The sequence below is a fragment of the Suncus etruscus genome, chromosome 3 (genome assembly GCF_024139225.1).
Source record: "Suncus etruscus isolate mSunEtr1 chromosome 3, mSunEtr1.pri.cur, whole genome shotgun sequence".
Classification (NCBI taxonomy): domain Eukaryota; kingdom Metazoa; phylum Chordata; class Mammalia; order Eulipotyphla; family Soricidae; genus Suncus; species Suncus etruscus.
This window is the reverse complement of record NC_064850.1, coordinates 46,932,888-46,956,549: the sequence shown is the minus strand read 5'-3', so window position 1 is coordinate 46,956,549 and position 23,662 is coordinate 46,932,888. Positions and strand designations below refer to the sequence as shown.

The following is a 23,662-nucleotide window of genomic DNA, read 5'->3' as shown; positions in this document are numbered from 1 at the left end:
CATACAAGAGGGTTTTACATGGTTGGCACCTCATTTATTGCTTTATTGGAAATCAGTGTGGTCTGAAAGTTTCAATCTTCCTAAAATTGTGGTTGAATAAATACAAAGTACTTGTAGCAAAAACAGAACTGTAAGTGAAAATTTTGCACTGTGATATCTAGCTAATGTTTTGGTGGAATCATAAAAAAAATACAGCTATCAGAAACAGACATGTTCCTTAAAAATTATTTTATAAAATGCAATGCCAGTTGTCTATGAACTTGGGTTGGAACCAGTGAATTAATGTATCAATTATATAGAGAAAGATATGATAGTCAGTGTCATTTTCCCTGGCCAATGCCTCAAAAATGCCATTAACAGAAGCTGTTATTGTGTGTGTCCCAGGATAAGTTCCTTTTGGGTGCACCCTGAGATACTGTCCCTACCTCTGCCTAAACTTCTGGTGGCCCCCAAAGGCTTGTGATTCTTCACCCTGAGTGTTCCTTTCTCCCCTCCCTGGACACAAGTCTGTCTCCCTCTGTATTTCTTTTTATGAGCACATGAATTGTCTTAGGTTAGGACTCACTTGGTGACCTCAATATACTTTACACTATTTCAAAACAAAGTTACCTAACTAAGACTGGGGTTCATTGGGAGTAGGGAAGGACTTACACATTCTTCTTTGCATGATTGGGGTGGAGAAGTACAATCCAGTTTCTGATGGGAGGTCAGCACTTTCCTGCTCACTCTGACAGATCCTCATGACCACTCTGAAACCTCAGATACTCAATCCTACTCATCCCCTTTGTCCTGCCTGGCAAATCCATTCCCCATCCCCATGCAATAGGATTTAGCTCTCTGGACATCACCATCAAAAACAAGTCTTGGGCCTGGAGAGAGCAGGGCGGTAAGGCACACAAGAAAACTCAATTCCCAGAACCACATGCTCTTCCACTCATTACTAGAAAGAAATTCCTTAACGAAGGAAGGAAGGAAGGAAGGAAGGAAGGAAGGAAGGAAGGAAGGAAGGAAGGAAGGAAGGAAGGAAGGAAGGAAGGAAGGAAGGAAGGAAGGAAGGAAGGAAGGAAGGAAGGAAGGAAGGAAGGAAGGAAGGAAGGGAAAGGAAAGGAAAGGAAAGAAAGGGAGGGAGAGAGTGAAGAAGGAAGAGAGGAAAAAAGGAAAGGAGGGGCCGGCGAGGTGGCGATAGAGGTAAGGTGTCTGCCTTGTAAGCGCTAGCCAAGGAAGGACCATGGTTCTATCCCCCGGTGTCCCATATGGTCCCACAAGCCAGGGGCAATTTCTGAGTGCTTAGCCAGGAGTAACCTCTGAGCATCAAACGGGTGTGGCCTAAAAAAAAAAAAGAAAAGAAAAAAGGAAAGGAGGGGGGAAGAAGGAAGGAAGGGAGGAAGGAAGGAAGAGAGGAAGGCAGGAAGAAAGGGAGGGAGGAAGGGAGGGTGGAAGGAAGAGAGAGGGAGGGAGGGAAGGAGGGAGGGAGGAAAGAAGAGAGGGAGGAAGAAAGGGAGGAAGGAAGGGAGGGAGGGAGGAAAGAAGAGAGGGAGGAAGAAAGGGAGGGAGGAAGAAAAGAAGAAAGGGAGGGAAAGAAGAAGGAAGGGACAGAGGGAGGAAGGGAGGGAGAGAGGAAGAATGGGAGGAAGGGAGGGAAGAAGGGAGGGAGGAAGGGAGGGAAGTACGGAGGGAGGGAGAGAAGGAGGAAGGGAGGGAGGAAGGGAGGGAGGGAGAGAAGGAGTAAGAGAAGGAGGGAAGGAGAGAGGGAGGAAGGGAGGGAGGGAGAGAAGAAGGGAGGGAGGGAGGGAGAGAAGAAGGGAGAAAGGGATAAATAAAGACATTGCCTAAGAGCACTAATGACAGCAGCAATGATCACATCAGGAGGATCACCTTGAGAGCCGAAGACTCAGGATGGATAGGAACAGCTACAGGTGAAGACCAGCTAAGCATGTGTCCTCCAACTAAGAAAGAACTGGTGAGTGGGGAAAGAGAGATGAAAGGAGAGGATTGAGGTTGGGCAAAGTTCAGTACTGACCCTTTTGGGACAGTAACAAGAGAAAAATAACCCTTTGGGGAAGTTAGCCATTTCATGCAGAGAGGGAACAGGAAGCCAGGTTAACACATAAAAGCATAAAGTCTTCAAAGCCCCAAAGGAGCTCCTTTGTGACCTCAAATTCTTGAACTCAAACCAAATCACATGGGCACAAAGTTTACGAAGGACCTCGGAGCATGTGATGAGGCTCGAGACATGTCCTGTCCCAATCCCACCTAGGGACACAGAGATGGAAATGGCTTCCAAGGGAGCAAGGCAGAAGCAGAAGCAGAATAGGTGACAGAATCAGAGGTAGAAATCATATAAGGAGCTAAAATCTAAGATATTGACAAAACAACAAAAAATATCTAACCCCATAAAAATGGGGAGAAAAAATGAACAGACATTTCCTCAAAGAAATACAGATGGTCAAAAAGACACATGAAAAAAAATGCTCTTCACCACTATTCATCAGGTAGATACAAATCAAAACAACAATGAGGTATCCATCTTACGCCACAGAGTCTGCCACATATCACAAAGAACAAGAACAAGTAGTGCTGGTGTGGATGTGAGGAGAAAGGGAATCTTATTCACTGCCGGTAAGAATGCCATCTAGTCCAGCATTTCTAGAAAAAAATATGAATATTTCTAAAAAAAAAAACTGGAAATTAAGATCCCATGGTTAGCTCTTGACTCAGGAGCTAGCTCACAAAGACCACAGGAGATGAATAGCAATGCAAAAACATAGGAGTTTATTCCAGCATGCTGGGATAACTATCTCAACCATCCTGGAGAGAATGGCAACCCCAACAATAGCTTACAAGTCATTTTTATAAGGAGTTTAGGAGGTTTCCACATAGTCATAATTGACCTTTAAAACTATAGGTTCTCAATATACTGCATCAGACAAATGTGTGGGTTTGGCTGTATATTTTGCAAAAGGAAATCTTATCTTTACAGACCCGAGGTGCAATTTTCAGTTTATACATTCTTCTGAGGCCATCTGGACCTTGTTGGGTTTTTTACCTGGTATGTGTTATATGCTCACAAGTTCAGGTTTCAGAGTTTGGTGGCTTTTATCTTAGGCCTACTTCCAGTTTCACATACTATGAGCACATTGTGTCTGCATTTATGTTTATAGCTAATCTAAATTACAGAAGCAGAATAAGCAGTTAATTCTAAATAAACTTGGTTCTAAATTTATATTCTAACACCATATTATCCAGCAATACCACTACTAGGGAAATACCCTAGAAATACAAAAACACAATACAAAAATACCCTATGCAGTCCTATGTTTATTGCTGTCTATGTTCATTCATGGCTATTCACAATAGCCAGAATCTGGAAACAACTCAAGGTGCCTGACAACAGATGATTGGCTAAAGAAACTATGGTATACATACACAATGGAATACTATGCAGCACTTCGGAAAAATGAAGTTATGAAATTTTCCTATGTAGGGGCCGGGCGGTGGCGCAAGAGGTAAGGTGCCTGCCTTGCCTGCGCTAGCCTTGGACGGACCGCGGTTCGATCCCCCGGTGTCCCATATGGTCCCCCAAGCCAGGAGCGACTTCTGAGCACATAGCCAGGAGTAACCCCTGAGCGTTACCGGGTGTGGCCCAAAAACCAAAAAAAAAAAAAAAAAAAAAAAAAAAAAAAGAAATTTTCCTATGTATGAATGGGCATGGAGACTGTTATGCTGAGTGAAATGAGTCGGGGAAAGAAGTAGACACATAATAGTCTCACTCATTTGTTGTATTTTAAAAATTAAAAGACAGTATGGTAATGATACGCAGAGACAATAGAGATGAGGTCCAGATGGACCATCCCATGACTTGCGGCTTACCATAGAGTGGTGAGCACAGTCAGAGAAATAAGTGCACTAACTAACTAACACTAACAACTACCATGACAATAATAGTGAGAAAAAAAAGTATAATATCTATCCAAAAGACAGGTAGGGAGTAGGGAAGGAGGGAAATAGAAAACACTGGTGGTGGAAAAGTTACACTAGTGAAGGATATTGTACATTTGATAGCTAAAACCCAACTGCAAACATTCTTGTAGCCATGGTGCTTAAATAAAAAAATTATTTAAAAAAAAGAAAAATCAGAGGTAGATTTAGTTTTCTTTATTTTCACAGTAGTTCATATCTTCCTGATAATATCTTTCTTTAAAAAGAGATAGAATATACATGAACTCTTGGTGGGGGGTGGGGGAATACCCAGGATTACCTTCTAGTTCATCCCAAGAACCAGGGAGGTGAGAAGAGTCTTGGCCTGTAGATAAGCAGAGCAGGAGTCAAAGAAGTTGATGCACTGCACATTTTTCATGAAACCCAAGGCCAAAGCAATGCTGTTAGGTTATCAGTCAGCTTGGAAGCATCATAGTGACAATCTTCTTAATTGCGAAAATGGCAACTGTTTTATCATCTGTCTTTTGCTCTGTCCAACTGGCAACAAAGGGTTTCAGGTGCTATGTTTCCACAGGTTCATTCAATTCCTTGTCAATTCAAAAAAAAATAGACAGGAAAAAATTTTGAAAGCTCAGGAGAGAAGAAAAGCTCCAGTTCTTGATTCAGGCAAATAAATTTTTTTCTATTTTTATTAATTTTTTATTTTTAATTAGGAGAACAAAGATGCAAAGAAAGAGGACAAGGTAAAGTTACAGTGTAAGGACAATCACCCATAAACAGAATTCTCAGTAGTCCTATTGCTGATATCTTAACTTTGAACTTTCAGCCAAAGAACATTAAGAAAAATAAAACAGAACCTATGTACAATTGCTTTGTCCCTCAAGTACCCAGATTGTAGTACATAATATTTCTTAGCAGCACACAAAGTAATCTAAAGACATAACACTTATGTGTTATGTGACTCCTTAAACATTGAAGGCAAAGTACTTTTTACATTTCCATGTACATGCATATTAGTTTAAGTTAACCTCAAAAGTTTAAGTGGTTTGTTTCTCTTAAGGATTAGAGTCAAAGGAGCACAGTAAAAACGGTGTTTGAGTGGCAATTATTGTTTGCATAGGCCCACCAAAATATGAGGGACATGGAACAGAAAAGCTTTGGCCTAAATACAAGGAGACTCTACCCCTGAAGTTTCCTGGCATAAGACCAACTCTAGGTTCCAGGCAAACTAGTTTGTCCAATCCAGATCATTGTCTGTAGTGCCAATACACTTTTATTTTTCACACAATCATAAGCATTAAACTGAGGGACTCTTCCACCAAAATTCCTTATTGAACAGCTCACAAAGAGAAGACAAGATAAACAGTGGATAGAATCGTCACGGTAAAAGAATATTTAGAAAGAGTTATAGCTGTTAAAGAAAATACACAAGGGCAGAATCTGTTGGAAAAGGAGGTCGGTCTTGGTGCCTAAAAAATTAAAGAACTGAGGGTAAAGAGGGTTAATTAAGGGGAAGATAACGAATCCAGATTGGTATATGAGGGAGTAGAAGGGGCTCTGTGTGGAGGAGGGGAAATATATCAGAGGAGTTATATACATTGTATAGATGAATTGTTTATGGTCAGGCTTGGCAGTCAGAGAGGACCACTGTATAGGAAGTCACGTCTACATATACACTGATTTTAGAGATCTATTTGAATATTATCCTCCAAATCTAGGGAATTCCATTATTTTTCCTAAAACAGTTGAGAATTAAGAATATTTTTGGGTGTCGTTAAAAAGTATATATGTCGCGTGGGAGCATTTGCGCCCATACGCTTTTGAAGATGAATAATAGTAAGAAGAGAAATTCTGAATGGGATTCACTCTAGGGTGGGGGGATCTCAGTCCCCTGGACTAAGTGGTCAGCCCAGGGGGCCTATGGCTAGCTATCCTGCCCAGAGCCCCCAACATACCAGCTGAAGGGACACAGAAGAACTGGCATGTGGAGTCTTCCGGGTGCAGCCCTGCCTCTGTAGTTTGTGGGTGTATAGGGAGGAATTTCTCTCCCTCCCCACCCCCTAGGGCTGATTAACCAGGTGCGGCCCTGAAGACCCGCCTGGCGTGGGGAATCTCAGTCCTCTGGACTAAGTGGTCAGCCCAGGGGGCCTATGACTAGCTGTCCTGCCCAGAGCCCCCAACATACCAGCTGAAGAGACACAGAAGAACTGGCATGTGGAGTCTTCCGGGTGCAGCCCTGCCTCTGTATTATGTGGATGCATAGGGAGGAATATTTCCCCTCCTCCCCCAGGGCCCAATTAACCAGGTGTGGACCTGAAGACCCGCCTGGCGTGGGGGGAATCTCAGTTCTCTGGACTAAGTGGTCAGCCCAGGGGGCCTATGGCTAGCTATCCTGCCCAGAGCCCCCAACATACCAGCTGAAGGGACACAGAAGAACTGGCATGTGGAGTCTTCCGGGTGCAGCCCTGCCTCTGTAGTTTGTGGGTGTATAGGGAGGAATTTCTCTCCCTCCCCACCCCCTAGGGCTGATTAACCAGGTGCGGCCCTGAAGACCCGCCTGGCGTGGGGAATCTCAGTCCTCTGGACTAAGTGGTCAGCCCAGGGGGCCTATGACTAGCTGTCCTGCCCAGAGCCCCCAACATACCAGCTGAAGAGACACAGAAGAACTGGCATTTGGAGTCTTCCGGGTGCAGCCCTGCCTCTGTATTATGTGGATGCATAGGGAGGAATATTTCCCCTCCTCCCCCAGGGCCCAATTAACCAGGTGTGGACCTGAAGACCCGCCTGGCGTGGGGGGAATCTCAGTTCTCTGGACTAAGTGGTCAGCCCAGGGGACCTATGGCTAGCTCTCCTGCCCAGAACCCCCAACATACCAGTCACAGACACCCAGAAGTCCTGGCATGTTGAGTTTTCTGAGCCCAGCCCCTGCCTCTGTAGTTTGTGGATGCATAGGGAGGAATTTCTCTCCCTCCCCACCCCCCAGGGCAGGCTAATAAATTTTTATCTATAACAAATTCATCTTGGGGAAGATTTAGTGTTAATGCAAGTGAAGGAAAAAGAGAAAGAAAAGAAGAGAAGAATTTCTTTGATCATTTGCTCAGATCTAAGGCAAAATTTTTTGGCAATTATTTAGGACTTGCTACTACTGATTTAGGAAGCAAGATAAAAAAGTCAACCCAATCAAAACTCTTTCAAGGAAATTTTTAATAATCTGGAAAAGAAATTTTAGGGTAATCCCTTGGGAAATCAGATGTCAACAATTTGGCAGTTTTCTGCATGGTCTTTATTTTACAACTGTGTAGTTTATAGTCTAACCTGTAAACTCAAATGGGATATTCTTATGTGTAATCAAACATTTTTAAATTTATTTTGGCCTCAGAGAGTGACTTATCACCCTGTAAAATAAAACCTCCTAAATTTGTTCACATTTGGGAACAGGCACTTGTGCACACGTGCGTGTGTGTGCGTGTGCACACACACACACAGCAAATTGTCACTAATTCTATAACTAGAACATGATCCTAACATGCCCCAATGGCCCACAAAGAGGTCAAATCCAAGAACAAAAGATGATACAAAGGGCAAGAGTGATAGCACAGCGGTAAGGTGTTTGCCTAGCATGCAACCAACACAGGACAGATGGTGGTTCAAGTCCCAGCATCCCTTATGGTCCCCAGAGCCTGCCAGGGGTGATTTCTGAGCACAGAACCAGGAGTAGTCCCTGAGCGCCATCGGATGTGACCCAAAAAGAAAAAGAAAAACAGAAACAAAAAGATGATATAACAGCAAACAATAACAAAAAAATGAACTGATGTTTCCTTCTGTTGGCAAACTAAGAAAGATATACGAGAAGGTAATTTGGAGTGATTCAGCCAAAGAAGAAAAAAACCTACATTTTACTCCTGGGGTTAAATTTATCATCACAAGCACAGTTGGCAGAAATTCTGCATCTGATGTTCTTGTTCTGTAGCTGGGAGAAGCTCAGAAGGATAGTTCTTGACTGTTCTGTGGAGTTATTTATTTGGGGATGGGAGAGAGGTGTTGTCACACATGGTGGTGTTGAGGAGCTACTCCTGGCTTTGTGAGTGACCCATAGCAGAGCACAGGGGACTATGTTGATGCTAGAGAAATCAAGTTAATCTGTTTGCATGCAAAGCAAGTACCTGAGCCCTGGAGACTCTAACTCTCTCTCTCAGGCTCTCTCACTCTCTCACTTGCTCACTCTCTCTGGACTCTCTCTCTCCTTACCCCACTTACACACACGTGCACACACACACACACACACACACACACACACACACGTAGAACTCTTGACTCAATTTGGATCACACAAAGCCAATCTAAAGTGCCTGAAATAATACTTGGGATAATGGATAAGTGAATGGATCTGAGATTCAAGGTGATAAAAAGGCTAGAAAGAGAGATCCTAATAGCCTGGCCCACTTTCTTTCAGAATTCAAGCTCCAATATCTTTCCAACATTCCTTAAAAGGTAGTGCCAAGACTTATGAAATTCTCTTCCCACCCTATCTTACATCAACTGAGACCCCACTGCAAATGTGTTACCTATTTTCAACTGGACTTGAAGGAGCAGAAAAGGCCTTAATTTTTAGTAGCTACATGGGATTTTATGTGCTGCAATCCCAGTGGCCAAAGGACAGAACACCTTGTTAAGAGTAATTGGATCTATCACTTCTTGGCCTTTTAGCTAAGATCAAGTGAAGAGTAATTGGATCTTACTCTTTCTCCTTTTGAGAGCTGTGGGAACTTTTGCCAGCATTGGGAGTTTCAGACCGCCATGCCAAAGGCCTTTCTACCAAGCTTAGGGGGGCTAAGAGTCTTGGGCCTCCCCAGTAGCCTTCCATCTCCTTCCTCTGGGACTACAGGGGCATCCCTGGGCACATGCCCAGGGGGTCATCAAGGTGGGTTCTGGGGAGAAGTTTAAAGGGGACCCCAGGCTTTCCCCAACCCCCACACAACACAAGAGAGGCTGGCTTCGGGAAGTTGCAGGCAACTTTCCTTCCTACCAGTGTCCATTCTGAAACTGCACAGGGGGGCTAGCGCCCCATGCATAAAGTATAGACAATTAGGATATCATTGGGTTTAATCTATTTGTCATATACAGAATATCTATACTATATACTTTTTCCCCTCTTGGCTCACCACCCAGATTCTTATTTTTAGCCCTTTACTTCCTCACCCCCACTGCCTAGTACCCCACATTTAACCATTTTTGCCCTCAGTTCTTGGCTCCTCAGGAAGCACATCATCATCCCCACTCAAGCCAGCTGCCAACCAGCTCCCAAAGTGAAAGAATAGACTCTCAGCCTGAGGAAAAAAAAAAACCAATACTTTATTTCCATTTATCTATGTTCAGAAGCCTCCTGTTCACCTTCCTTCACTAAGTAACTATGGTTGCTATCATGCTAGGTTTATGCGAATTCCCCACTCAAAAACATTTCCTGATATGGGATTGCTGGGAGCCATTTTGCAGACTCAAGAAGGCCAAACCACAAACCCAAGTGGTGTCCTGAATTCAACACCCTCCCCCAACTATTTCTAATGACATAAAAGGAACATGTATATCTCCTTTGAATATCTTAGATATATTCTCTTAACCACTATAACTCTTATTGAATACTCTTATACAGTGACACTGTGTGTGTGTGTGTGTGTGTGTGTGTGTGTGTGTGTGTGTGTGTGTGTGTGTGTGTGTGTGTGTGATTGGTTCAATAAGGAATTCTCGTAGAAGAGTCTTTTGCTTTAGAATTCATGTTAGAACCAAGTTAAGGGGATTGTTGGACTTGTTCCCTTGGTTCCCAGAGGCACCAATAATACCTTGTGGCATTGTTCCTCTTTTGAATAGGCACATTAAAATGGGAAAATATTACAAATGCAAACAAGTTCTTATCTAATAGAGATAGGAACATATATTTTGTAATGCAGTTTGGCCTTATACCCTGAACATTAGTATAATGACTTGGCTCAGACCTCAGAAGAATGGTCATTGCCCATACACCCCGAACCATTGACCATCTACGGAAACAACCACAATTGTCTATAACACCACCAAGAAGCAAACCTCTGCCAGGGAAGACCCTACCGATAACCTGGCATTGACTTACTCCAAAGAGTGGTCTCTTAACATCCATATGACTCAGCAACAGCAACAACCTGCTTGCAGGGCAGGACATTTTGTATCTAATAGTGAGGTGAAACTAGAGGACATCCCACATCATCCTGACTTCGATGAAGGAAATGTACAAAAACCAGAATCTTTAACTACAGAAACTTGACACCAACAACAGCTAATGTGTGAAAAAAATTCACCGGGACTACAGAGAATGAATCAGGGGTTGGACAATCTATTGTGACTGAAACTTAGAGTCAGTCTTATGCCAGAAAACTTCAGTAATAAGTTCTCCTTGTATTTAGGCCAAGCTTTTTTCTTTCCATTTTCCCCATATTTTGCTGGGCCTATGCAAACAACAACAATTGCCACTCTCACACCATTATTACTGTATTTTTTAACTCATCCTTTTTGTTTTTGAAGAGGGATTTCTAAACTTTCTGCTGGTGCTTTAATGAATTCATTGTGATTCAATAATTTTCAAGAATATACTTGCTACTAAACTATTTCTTCTTTCCTTTCTCTTCCATCTCTTTAGTTTTTCTTTCAATTTTTTTTAAATCATGTTGCTTTTGGTCTTCCTAAAATAAATGTATTATGATCAGTTATGTCAATTATATATTGCATTTTATTTAAATAAATTAAAAATGAATAAAAGAGTAATTGGATGTTCTCAGCCCAAAGGTACCAAACCTCCTCAGTGGAGTCAGATGGGCCAATGGATCGGTAGCCTTGGTACCTGAGTGTAAAGTCAATCCAGCAATGTCAGTGGCTCTCACATCATGTAGTGTGGCTATTTTCCCAATTTCTGGGCCAATAACTAATATGAATACATTCAAAAACTGGGATGCTCCTTTGTCTGGTTCCCAAGACATAAGCCAGATCCCCAAAACAATATGCTCTTTTCTTCTCTCCTTCCCCAATCATAAATTCAAAATCTAGAATAATGAAACTACCTTGCCTCCCTGGTGCACTTACAGAGCTTAACATCATGATCAAAGATATAAAGTTGCCAGGGTGATGCCTTGTATGTCCCCTTTTAATTTTTGATAGGGTGCTTCCTTGTATAAGGAAGAAAAATATCTATAAAAAGCTGTCTCCTGTAATTCACATTGGTCTCAGTAAAAACTATTTAAAAAATCTGTCTCCCTTTCTAGGCCTCAAAGTGTAGTGAGGAAAAGAAAATAAATAAATTGATTAGAGGAGGAAAAATATAAATACAAAAGGATGAAGGACAGGGTTAAAGGATTTCAGGTGAATTGGTGGTGTTAAGAAAAGACAGAACCAAATATCCAAGCCAGAATCAACAACAATGGAATCATAAGTCCTAAACTCTAATAACCAAAATTAAAAACAGGCCTGTGATTCTGTCAGGCTGGGGTGGGTGGTGATGGTATGGGATAGACTCTGCCACTCATTGGTAGAGGGAGGTTAACACTGGTGGTGGGACTGGTGCTGAAACATTGTATATCTAAACCCAACTATGAATAACTTTGTAAATCATAATGGTTTAAATAAAAAAATTTTAAACCTGTCTCCCTTAGAGAGACAGGGGACAGGGAACTGGGATCTCCAAGGCTTCTAGGAGACAGAGAATGGTGGAAGTCATGATCATCATTTTGCAAGAGCACAGCCTGCCTTAGAGGACTGTCAGCTCTCACTCTGCCAAGACTGAAATCCACACCACCAACTAGTCCACAAGTGAACTCTTGCTTCACACCATTCTTGGCCTTGATATTATCATGCTTGCTCAGAGAACTGGGTCACTGGGACTCAATAGGTGCTGCTGATGTCTGAGAAAAACATGTTATACACAAGAAGAGGGACCCCTATAAGAAACAAGGGTCTGGTCACTGTAGAAAACACCAAGAGTCCCAGATGTCACTATTTTATTTGCTTAGTAATATTTAAGTGCTCCCTTAGCCTTCATCTTTCTGGCTTCACTAATATTATTTCATTTTATCATACCATATACTTGTGATCATATATGCCATGTGATCAATAATCCCATTAAGAAAAATCTATCCCCTCACTCCCATTCTTCAGAGACACAATATCCTGTCTCTTCTCATGTGTAAGGCAAAAATGTGCCTCTCTGGGGGAAATGCTCAGATCCCCACCAACCCATCTGACAGCCAATGCTTGTCAATAGCAAGGTGACATGGAGAGTAGATGGGTAGAGAATGGAATAGGGATTCTGCCCTCCATCTTTGACTCAAAGATAAAATTCAAATAGATTGATATTGGGGATGACAACCAGTGCCCCTTGAACCCAAAGAAGACTGTCTGACACTTCATTGCTTGCTTTACAAGTTCAGAGTAAATGACATACATTGAGATACAACTGGCCATGTGCAATTTGAATATCTCTAAAGACAGTTTAGAAATTTGATGCATGGGGCCGGAGAGATAGCATGGAGGTAAGGCATTTACCTTTCATGCAGCAGGTCATCGGTTCGAATCCCGGCATCCTATATGGTCCCCCGTGCATGCCAGGAGCAATTTCTGAGCACAGAGCCAGGAAAAACCCCTGAGAACTGCCGGGTGTGACCCAAAAAACACACACACACAAAAGAAAGAATAAGAAAGTTGATGCACAAACTTCTCGGTCTGTCTACAGTATGTCCACCAATGAAAGGCTGCTGCAACATATTGCTTAGCTAGAGGATGAGTCTATGTCCCCTCTGGTCCCTGACTCAGTCTGTATTCTGCATATTTCTCTGACCTATCCATCACTGCTTCCCCTCTCATTCCTTTTAGCCTTAGTTAACAGGAGATGCTTCTATCTCTAAGCTTCTGACTGGATTTCTCCCTGCCTTTCCCCCTCGTGCTGGTCCATCTACTATTGCATGTCTCTTCTCTTATCTCCCACTTATAGTCACTCTGTGCTCTCAGTGATTCAAATCACTCATGCCAGAGCCTCCTGATTCTGATCCTGCTCTTTCTCTGTGAAATATCTTCATGAGCACCAGAATCATGATTAAAAGACACTCTCTGCTCTGTTCTCAAAGGTGTTGATGCTGGACTCACAGCCCATAGGAGTTTCTCCAGAACTCTGACTGGTCTTGTGAGCACAGACTATGGTTTTGTGGATGACACCTTGGCTATTTCTGCTCTTTCTATAACATCACACCTGCATCTGTCAGACTCTCTCCCTCTGCTATGGCCAAGCTCAGATTTCACCTCCTCTGGAACTGTCTTCTCATCTCTCTCCCTTTGAAGTATTCAGAGCACAGCATGTTTTTGGTTTGTTTTCTTGCCTTGCATCATAGTTATTTGTGAACATTTCTCCCTCATATTCTAAAAAATGTATCTTAAAGAAATGCTTTTTTGGAGAGCCCCAAGCACTTGGAATATATGCCTCCAGAAGAATTCAACTTGATAATTAACTGAAGGCATGTTGCTCTACAGGCACCCCAAAAAAGAATCCCAGTCCCAAGTGTAGGAAAGATAGGTCACCTTTATCCACGTTGACAGACATACTTGAAAGTAATGACACTAGCTTTCAAATGTGGAACCTTCTACTAGAGCCTGGAAGTGCTGTCCCTGCAGACAAGTCTGGAGACAACATGGATTCTATTTCAAACTTTGCTCATGTAAAACACCAGCACCACCAGAAAAGAGGCACACATCTTCCAAGTATTCCCCCTGGAAAGTGGATAGAGTGAAGTGTCAGGTCAGCACCAGGGTGCAGAACACCAAATGTAGTACATGCCCGGGGACCTGTGAATATTCCTTTTATTCCTCCCACACCAGTGTCCTAACATATTCACCTTCTTCTGGTACATCATGTTTGTAAGTTTCTTTTTACATTTCCCTGAAAAGGCACTTGAGTAGTTGTTTAAAAGCACCATTGTGTTCATGGAATATGAACTGAACATTTGATTAGATTTCTTTTGCTTATTTATAACATATCCCTACAAAAGCACCTTTCTCAGGATAGACAGATTTTAATGCATTTTAAATAGGGACTTTGGAAGATTTTCAGAATTCAAACAATTTCTATTTTCATCAATTAAGAACTCCCTGTGTAAGGTAAAATATGGGTCCCTATCACTGACATGTGAGTTTTATTTGCTTGGTAATACTGAAGCAGTCCCTTGGCCTTCATCTTTCTGGCTTCACTAATAGTATTCAATTGTATTTTATTTTATCATGCCATATGCCTGACTTTTTTCCTCTTTCATTGTAAATATAATAGAATAAAAATAATCATATCATCAAATTCACTGGCCTCATATTTCATCCATCTCTGCACAGAAAATACTCATTGTTAAATAACCTCCTTCAAAATGGGGGAAAGTATTTTGGGGTGGTAGAATGGTATTAGAATGTTGGTGGAAGGAAATGGTGACAATTACAATGACATTTGGAAGACTAAGACCCTATGATGAAAAATATAATGAACCAAAGATAAGCCAATGAAAAAGATGTTATGATTTAAACACTAAAAGCTATAGTTGTCATATAGCTATTCTATACAATTTATCACATCAGTCATTTCCTTTCTAGAAATCACATTCTTTCAAGTTTCTTATTTCTAGTTTTATTTTCTTTCTTTTACAGAAGGTGCTCAAAATTTCAAGGGTCAGACTATGTGAATGTTCTAGATTAATTTCTGACAGGAAAAAATATACCATCAAGGTCAAAATAAGTCAAGACATCAGGGATCAGAAAATCAATGAGCTTGAGGGTTCTTGTAGTATTCATTTGGGTTTTTGGTGTTTATTTTCTCGAAACTTTCTGCATTATGCATGCATTACTTCTCAATTTTTAAAAAATTGTCATAAAATGTCTGTAAAATTGCAATGTTTTTATAACAACTACACATTGATATCTTACCCAAAAGTCTTAGACTTCATTAAAAACATGACTCAAAAATATCTTATTATTTTTCTTTGTATAGGTCCTTCACATCTTTAGTTAAATTGACTTCAAGATATTTGAGTTTGTGTGACACTAATGTGAATGGGATTGTTTTTGTTTTACTTTTTTGTGTGTGGTTTTTGGGTCACACCCAGCAGGCTCTGGGGAAACTCCTGGCTCCATGATCAGAAATTGCTCCTAGCAATTTCCCATATGGAGGACCATATGGGAAACCGGATTTGAATTGATGACCTTCTGCATGAAAGGCAAAAGCCTTACCTCCATGCTATCTCTCCAGCCCTGGGATTGTTTTTTAATGTCCATTTCTTCTCTATCATTGTTAGTGTAAAAGAAGGCCATTGATTTTTGCATGTTAAAGCTTGCAACTTTGCTATATGAATCTATTGTTTCTAGAAGTGAGAGCTTGACTTCTGTTCCTATCTTGATGCCCTTGATAGCTTTATCTTGCCTACTCGCTATGGCAAGAACTTCCAACACTATATAGAATAGGAGTGGTCAGAGAGGGCAGCCTTTTTTTTGTACCATATTTTAGAGGAAAGGCTTTCAGTTTATCTCCAATGAGAAAAATATTTGCCATTGGCTTATGGTAGATGGCCTTGACTATATTGAGAAAAATTCCTTTCATTCCCACCTTGATGAGGGCTTTTATCAAGAACGGGTATTGGACCTTATGAATGCTTTCTCTGCATCTATTGATATGATCATATGGTTTTTATTTTTCTTTTTGTTGACTTAATTTATTTTTTAATATTTTTTATTTAAACACGTTGGTTACAAACATGATTGTGGTTAGGTTTCAGTCATATAAGATGACACCCCCCATCACCAGTGTAACATTACCATGACCAATGATCCAAATATTTCTTTTCCCTTCCCCGCCCCTACCTGTACTCTAGACAGGCTTTCTATTTCCCTCATATATTCTCATTGTTAGGATAGTTCGCAATGTAGTTATTTCTCTAACTAAACTCATCACTCTGTGGTGAGGTTCATGAGGTCGGCTGTAACATCCAGCCCTCCTCTCTTTTGTCACTGAAAATTGTTGAGAAATGTCTTTCATTTTTCTTAAAATGCATAGATGAGTGAGACCATTTTCTGTCTTTCTCTTTCTCTCTGACTTATTTCACATAGTAATAGATTCCATGCACATCCATGTATAGGAAAATTTCATGACTTCATCTCTCCTGACGGCGGCATAACATTCCATTGTATATATGTACCACAGTTTCTTTAGCCATTCATTTGTTGAAAGGCATCTTGGTTGTTTCCAGAGTCTTGCTATGGTAAATAGTGCTGCAATGAATATAGGTGTAATGAAGTGCTATGTTGAATAGGAGTGGTGAGAGAGGACAGCCTTGTCTTGTGCCAGAATTTAGAGGGAAGGCTTTTAGTTTTTCTCCATTGAGGATAATATTTGCCACTTTCTTGTGGTAGATGGCCTTAACTATATTGAGAAAGGTTCCTTCCATTCCCATCTTGCTGAGAGTTTTGATCAAGAATGGGTGTTGGACCTTATCAAATGCTTTCTCTGCATCTATTGATATGATCATGTGGTTTTTATTTTTCTTGTTGTTGATGTTGTGTATTATGTTGATAGATTTACGGATGTTAAACCAGCCTTGCTTTCTGGGATGAAACCTACTTGATCATAGTGGATGATCTTCTTAATGAGGCATTGAATCCTATCTGCCAGGATTTTGTTGAGGATCTTTGCATCTGTGTTCATCAGCGATATTGGTCTGTAATTTTCTTTTTTCGTAGCATCTCTGTCTGGTTTAGGTAACAAGGTGATGTTGGCTTCATAAAAGCTATTTGGAAGTGTTTCTGGTTGTTCAATTTCATGAAAGAGTCTTGCCAAGATTGGTAGTAGTTCCTCTTGGAAGGTTTGAAAGAATTCATTAGTGAATCCATCTGGGCCTGGGCTTTTGATTTTAGGCAGACATTTGATTACCATTTTAATTTCATCAATAGTGATGGGGGTATTTAGATATGCTACATCCTCTTCCTTCAACCGTGGAAGATTATGAGTCCAAGAATTTATCCATTTCTTCCAGGTTCTCATTTTTAGTGGCGTAGAGTTTCTCAAAGTAGTTTCTGATTACCCTTTGAATCTCTGTCATATCAGTAGTGATCTCTTCTTTTTCATTCCTAATACAAGTTATCAAGTTTCTCTCTCTCTCTTTCTTTGTTAGGTTTGCCAGTGGTCTATCAATCTTGTTTAATTTTTCAAAGAACCAACTTCTGCTTTTGTTGATCTTTTGGATTGCTTTTTGGGTTTCCACTTCATTGATTTCTGCTCTCAGCTTTGTTATTTCCTTCTGTCTCCCTATTTTTGGGTCCTTTTGTTGAGCACTTTCTAGTTCTATTAGCTGTGTCATTAAACTACTCAGGTAAGCTCCTTCTTCCTTCCTGATGTGTGCTTGCAAAGCTACAAATTTTCCTCTCAGTACTGCTTTTGCTGTGTCCCATAAGTTCTGATAGTTTGTGTCTTTATCGTCATTTGTTTCCAGGAACCTTTTTGATTTCCTCCTTGATTTCATCTCAGACCCACTGGTTTTTCAGTATGAGGCTGCTTAACTTCCAGGTGTTAAAGTTTTTCTTCTGTGTCCCTTTAGAATTCACAAATAATTTCAGAGCCTTGTGGTCAGCGAAGGTAGCCTGCAAAATTTCTATCCTCTTGATATTATGGAGGTATGTTTTGTGTGCCAGCATGTAGTCTATCCTGGAGAATGTCCCATGTACATTGGAGAAGAATGTGTATCTAGGTTTCTGAGGATGGAGTGTCCTATATATATCCACTAGGTCTCTTTCTTCCATTTCTCTTTTCAGGTCTAGTATATTTTTGTTGGGTTTCAGTCTGGTTGACCTATCTAGTGTTGACAAAGCCGTGTTGAGAACCCCACAATTATTGTGTTGTTATATATTATTTTTCAGATTTGTCAACAGTTGTATTAAATATTTTGCTCGCTCCTCATTCGGTGCATATATGTTTAGGAGAGTTATTTCTTCCTGCTCTACATACCCCTTGATTAATATAAAATGTCCATCTTTGTCCCTTACAACCTTCCTGAGTATAAAGTTTGCATTATCTGATATTAGTATGGCCACTCCAGCTTTTTTACGGGTGTTGTTTGCTTGGATAATTTTTCTCCAGCCTTTTATTTTGAGTCTATGTTTGTTCTGACTATTCATGTGCGTTTCTTGTAGGCAGCAGAAGGTTGGATTGAGTTTTTTGATCCATTTAACCACTCTGTGTCTCTTAACTGGTGCATTTAGTCCATTGACATTGAGACAAAGAATTGTCCTGGGATTTAATGCCATCTTTATATCAAAATTTGGTGTGTCTTTTGGTTAGTCTTGTCTTAAATTAGGTCTTTCAGTTTTTCTCTTCAGACTGGTTTTGAGTCTGTAAAGTTTCTGAGCTGTTTTTTGTCTGTGAAACCATGTATTCTTCCTTCAAACCGGAAAGCTCTTTTGCCAGAACTGGCGGCTTGTTCGGTTGGCTTTTTGGAGCTGGCTGCAACTGACAAAAGACTTTCTTTGCTGAACCTTTGGTCCCCTAATCTTTTGCATTCGTTGATTACTTACTCCGGATATTATTATCAAAGTCTCCCCCAAAAGGGGGGACGGAAGAATGGGATTCAATTTATCTTTCTGGGAGTCATTCTTAGACTTGGAGACCATCAACAAGGGGTTTGACCTCCCCCCACATTTAATATAAAATGCTGGGTACAGTATTCTAGGTGAAGCATTCATTTCATTCAGTCTTGTCACAATATCCCACCACTGCTTTCTGGCCTTGAGTGTTTCTGGTGACAGATCTGCTGTAAATCTCAAGGATGCTCCCTTGAATGTAATTTCTCTTTTTGATCTTGCTGTTTTCAGAATTCTGTCTCTATCTGTGGAATTCGTCATTGTGACGAGGATGTATCTTGGGGTAGTTTTTCTGGGGTCTCTTTTGGTTGGTACTCTTCGAGCATGCAGGATTTGATCACATATATTCTTTAGCTCTGGAAGTTTCTCTTTAATGATGTTCTTGACTTGATTCTTCCTGGAAATTTTCTTCCTGGGTCTCTGGGACTCCGATGATTCTTAAGTTGTTTCTGTTGAGCTTATCATAGACTTCTATTTTCATTTCTTCCCATTCTTTGACTAATTTTTCCATTGTCTTTTTATTTGCTTTAAGTTTTTTTTTCAATCTCTCTCACTGTATGGAATTGTTATTTATCTCATCTTCCACAGCACCAAGTCTATTCTCAGCTTCTGATATCCTGTCCCAGAGCTTATCCATTTTGTCATTCACTTCATTTACTGAGTTTTTCAGGCCTGTTAGTTGACATGTTATTTCAGTTTGGAGTTTTGTGATTTCTGTTTTCATATTTTCTTGGTTCTTATTAGTGTTCTGTTCAACTCGATCCATGGTTTCTTTGAGTTTGTTGAGCATCTTCCATATTGCTAGTCAAAAGTTCTTATCTGAGAGGTTGACTAGTTAGTTGGTCATTATCTGGTCATCAGAATTGTCATCTTCATTCTCTATGTCTGATGCTGGCCTGTGTTGTTTCCCCATTGTCACACTTGTATTGTGGGTTTTTCTATGTGTTGTGGTGATATTCATTGGCTAAATGATGCAGGCAGCCACACTCCTCTGGCTCTGCCCTTTCTGGATGGGTCAACTTGCCTCCAAGGGAGGGGAGTCCTCCGTGGATGAAGCCTCACACAGGATCAAATCTTTTGTTTTTGTTTTTGGGCCACACCCAGCAATGCTCAGGGGTTACTCCTGGCTGTCTGCTCAGAAATAGCTCCTGGCAGTCATGGGGGACCATATGGAACACTGGGATTCGAACCAACCACCTTTGGTCCTGGATCGGCTGCTTGCAAGGCAAACACCACTGTGCTATCTCTCCGGGCCCAGGATCAACTCTTAGGCCTGAGCACACAGCAGAGAAAACAGTCCAGAGAGAAATGCTGGGCTTCAGTGATCCAGCACAGTTCTTAGTGTGATTTTTTCTTCTTGTTGTGATGGTGTTCTTTTCTTAGAAAGAGCACACTTCTGCTCCATGGCAGTGCTCTGCTGGAGCCTCTTTTCGGCCCACTCCCAAGAGGTTCACGCAGCAGGACAGTAGACAGACATACACAGCAGCACTCACAATTTTTCACAGTCAGGGCCCACTGGGCAGGCGTAGTTTCGTGGATTTTCCCAGCCTGACATCACAAACAGGGGACCTGGCTTCTGCAAAGTACTGCTTATAGCCGGTTTTCACTTTATGGAGCAGTTCCTTGACGATCCCGCCCCAGAATTGGCCTCTGGGAGAGTGAGTTTTCTGGAGCCTCTTTTCGGCCCACTCCCAAGAAGTTCACGCAGCAGGATAGTAGACAGACACACACAGGCAGCACTCACAATTTTTCACAGTCGGGCCCACTGGGCAGGCGTAGTTTCGTGAATTGTCCCAGCCTGACTTCCTGTGGTTGTAGTTTTCAAAGTCTCAGGTACCATAACAGAATAAAATCACATTGAGTCCTGGATGCTGCTTATGAAAATACAGTGTTTGTTGAAAGTACAGATTAATTCTGACTTGTTGTTGACTTGTTGTTATTGCACTGGGGCCACACCTGGAGAGCTCTGCTCTCAGTGATCTCTCCTAGCAATCTCTGGGGACCATATAGGGTATTGGGGATCAAACCCAGGTCAACTGTGTGCAAGTCCAAGTACTTTATCCGACTGTCACTCTGGCTCCCTCATTCTGATTTTTATAGAATTTTTAAACTAATTTATTTCTTTTGGGTTTTTTTTTTTGTTTGCTTGCTTGTTTGGTTGGTTGGTTGGTTTTTGGGTCACATCCGACAGCGCTCAGGGTTACTCATGGCTCTACACTCAGAAATTGCCCCTGGCAGGCACGGGGGACCATATAGGATGCTGGGATTCAAACCACCATTCTTCTGCATGCAAGGCAAACACCATACCTCCATGCTTTCTCTCCGGCCCCACAAATTTATTTCTATCATAAAAGTTTAAGCCAAGAAAGTCCTGGTATAAATATTTGCGCTAAAGAGTTACTAATTTAAAAAAAAGCTAATGATTCATAATTACTCACCTAATTCCAGTTTACTTAACCAAAATTTCCTTATAAATCCCTGTTTTACTGAACTAAGATTTGCTCATAAATACTTGTAAATCCCTCTGCTGTTTGAACCTGAAAGTTTTGTCCTGAATTTACTTTTTCCTTTAATTATTAGGAGATGTCACATAATAGTCCAGAGTAATTTATGTATTCTTGCATAGATATAGACAATTAATATACTATGTTAATTTGTACCATGTGTATATAAGCAAACTATGATTATTGCACAGGTACTGACAATTTATGTCTTCATATACACAGATAGACTTTTGGAAACAAGAATGCAATAACCTATTTGAGTCACCTGATGTTATCTAGCCAAACATCACTCCCCTCAATGGTAAAAGGGAATTATTTTTCAGATGCCCATCCGGGACTCTATTAAATTTGTTTCAAAAATTATGGCAAATAATTCATTTCCTGGTAGAGAGAGAACATTTGCTTCTCCTGGATGAGTGTTTCGGGAGATAATATGATAATACTAGAGAATTTTCAGTCATGGAGGAATTTGTGGTTCAGAAGCCAGAATGTTTTTCTGAGACTTTTGAATCCTCCCTGATTCACAGAAATCAATGCAAACTTTGACCCACTTACATTCAAATAAGATATTGACTTTTAACACTTGCATGTCGTTTCTGAGATTCCCCCAGAAGGGAGTGCAAGACTTAAGTAAATGAACCCGAACACCTTTAAAAAAATAAAATAAAATAAAAAAAGAAATGAATATGAAAATGAACATCCAAATCCCATTAGATTCTTCCCAGCAGGACTTTGGGGTTCAGAGATCTAGAGGAGCACAAGCTCTAGCCTGCTGAGAGGGCAGAACCTCTTACTGGAATTCTCAGAAAACATGAACAGATGTCAGGAAAGGGCTGACTCAAACCTCCCCCCAAACAAACTGGCCTATGAAGTACAAAAGGTCCCAGTGACATCAATGACCCTCCTGGCCCACTGCCATCAAAGGCCCAGGTCCTGCTCCTCTAGCTCAAGGGCTTCTTGAACACCTGGCTCACAAGCACCCAAAAAACCATGACTAGCCTTAATATTCACCTGCTCCCCCATCCTTGTCCTTCAGGGCATACAGAAAAATCTTTCAGCTCCAACCCTGTCAATTATATAATCAATGAACTGACCAGAAGGGAACCCCCAGCACAGGCCACAGCCCCTCTGAGCATGCACTTGACCCCACTAGTTCAGGATGTTTCTTCTCTGCATCCTTTTGCCTTCACATTGATTTCTCACAAGACTTCTCATCAGGCAGGGCAACAGCAAAGGAAGAACCTCAGATGTTTCTTTGCTCACCTATTCATCAGGGGTCACAAAGAAGGTTCTTACCTCCTCAGTTTCCAAAGCCATCCTGTCCTGCCATGTAAATGGGGATCCTTTCACATTAAAAGCAGAGACAGGAAAAGACAGAGGAGCAAGAAAGAGGAAGGATTTGAAGGCACAGCTCTGTTCCCTGAGCATTCTCATGTACCCTGAGAGCTTGGGTCTATGGTTGTTAGAAGGATTCCATTGTCTTTTATAAGACTGATGTATATACTATGTCCTCAATACATGGTTTTTTGGTAGAAAGAACATTGGTCTTGGTTGGGGAGGTCAGGAATGCTTAATTTTGCCCACTTCATAAATAAATGTAAAATAGTCAAATTGTCTTGCAGACATTTTATGGCATCAAAGTTTGCCTTTCAAAGGTTCATGCATAATCAAAAAATGAAGGTGGAGTGAATCACAAAGATCCTTAGCTTTTGCCTCCTGAGGTCTGATAAATAAAAGAGACAATTTAATAGAGTCTGCCTAGGGAGGGAAAAGCCCATAGTTACATCTTGCTTTATGCTTAAAAACAAGAAAATTAAATGAGGGGAAATTGTTTTTAATATTATTATTATTATTAGGAGCACTGTTCCCATTCTCTCTCAAATGATCATATGAACAATCCAAAGAAAATATGTTGGGGGGTGGTTCCACATTTCAACATCAGCTCTTAGGAATCATTGAAACTTAAAACTGTAGTAATAAAATATGTTTACTAGAGTAATATCTGTAAAGAGTTATCTAAGGCTTGCAAAAGAAAGCCACAGCCATGATGAAGAGTGAATCAAGAAAGTCTCTGATTCATAAATAGAAGTTTGAAAGTAGCTGCCAACCCCAAGACCACCAACCACAGAAGAAGAATTAAAATGACGTTGATGGAACAGAACTTCTAGAACCACAAAGAAAGACTTCATAAGTTCCAATCCCTGACCTATGCAGATACCGAGATCTCTAGATGCAGAGGTCTGATTTTATCACCCAGGACGGAGCATAAGTCTTCCATACACCACAAAAGCACAAAGGGGAGAGTAAATGAACCTGAAAGGAGTCTATAGTTAATCCCATGACAATATACTTCAAGAGTGGAGAAACCCTGTATCTATTAGGCCAAGGGGATTCCTTTTTGAATGACCCCAATATTTACTGTGCCTGTGCAGGAGGGAAGGAAAAAGAAGAAGAAGAAGAAGAAGAAGAAGAAGAAGAAGAAGAAGAAGAAGAAGAAGAAGAAGAAGAAGAAGAAGAAGAAGAAGAAGAAGAAGAAGAAGAAGAAGAAG

The 23,662-nt window shown here is 41.0% G+C and overlaps 1 protein-coding gene across 1 annotated transcript in view; it reads right to left on the bottom strand.

Moving 5' to 3' along the window:
* PROX1 (prospero homeobox 1) overlaps positions 1–23,662 on the bottom strand; it is a 612,185-nt gene that overhangs the window by 245,425 nt on the left and 343,098 nt on the right. The gene's annotated exons all lie outside the window — the stretch shown is intronic.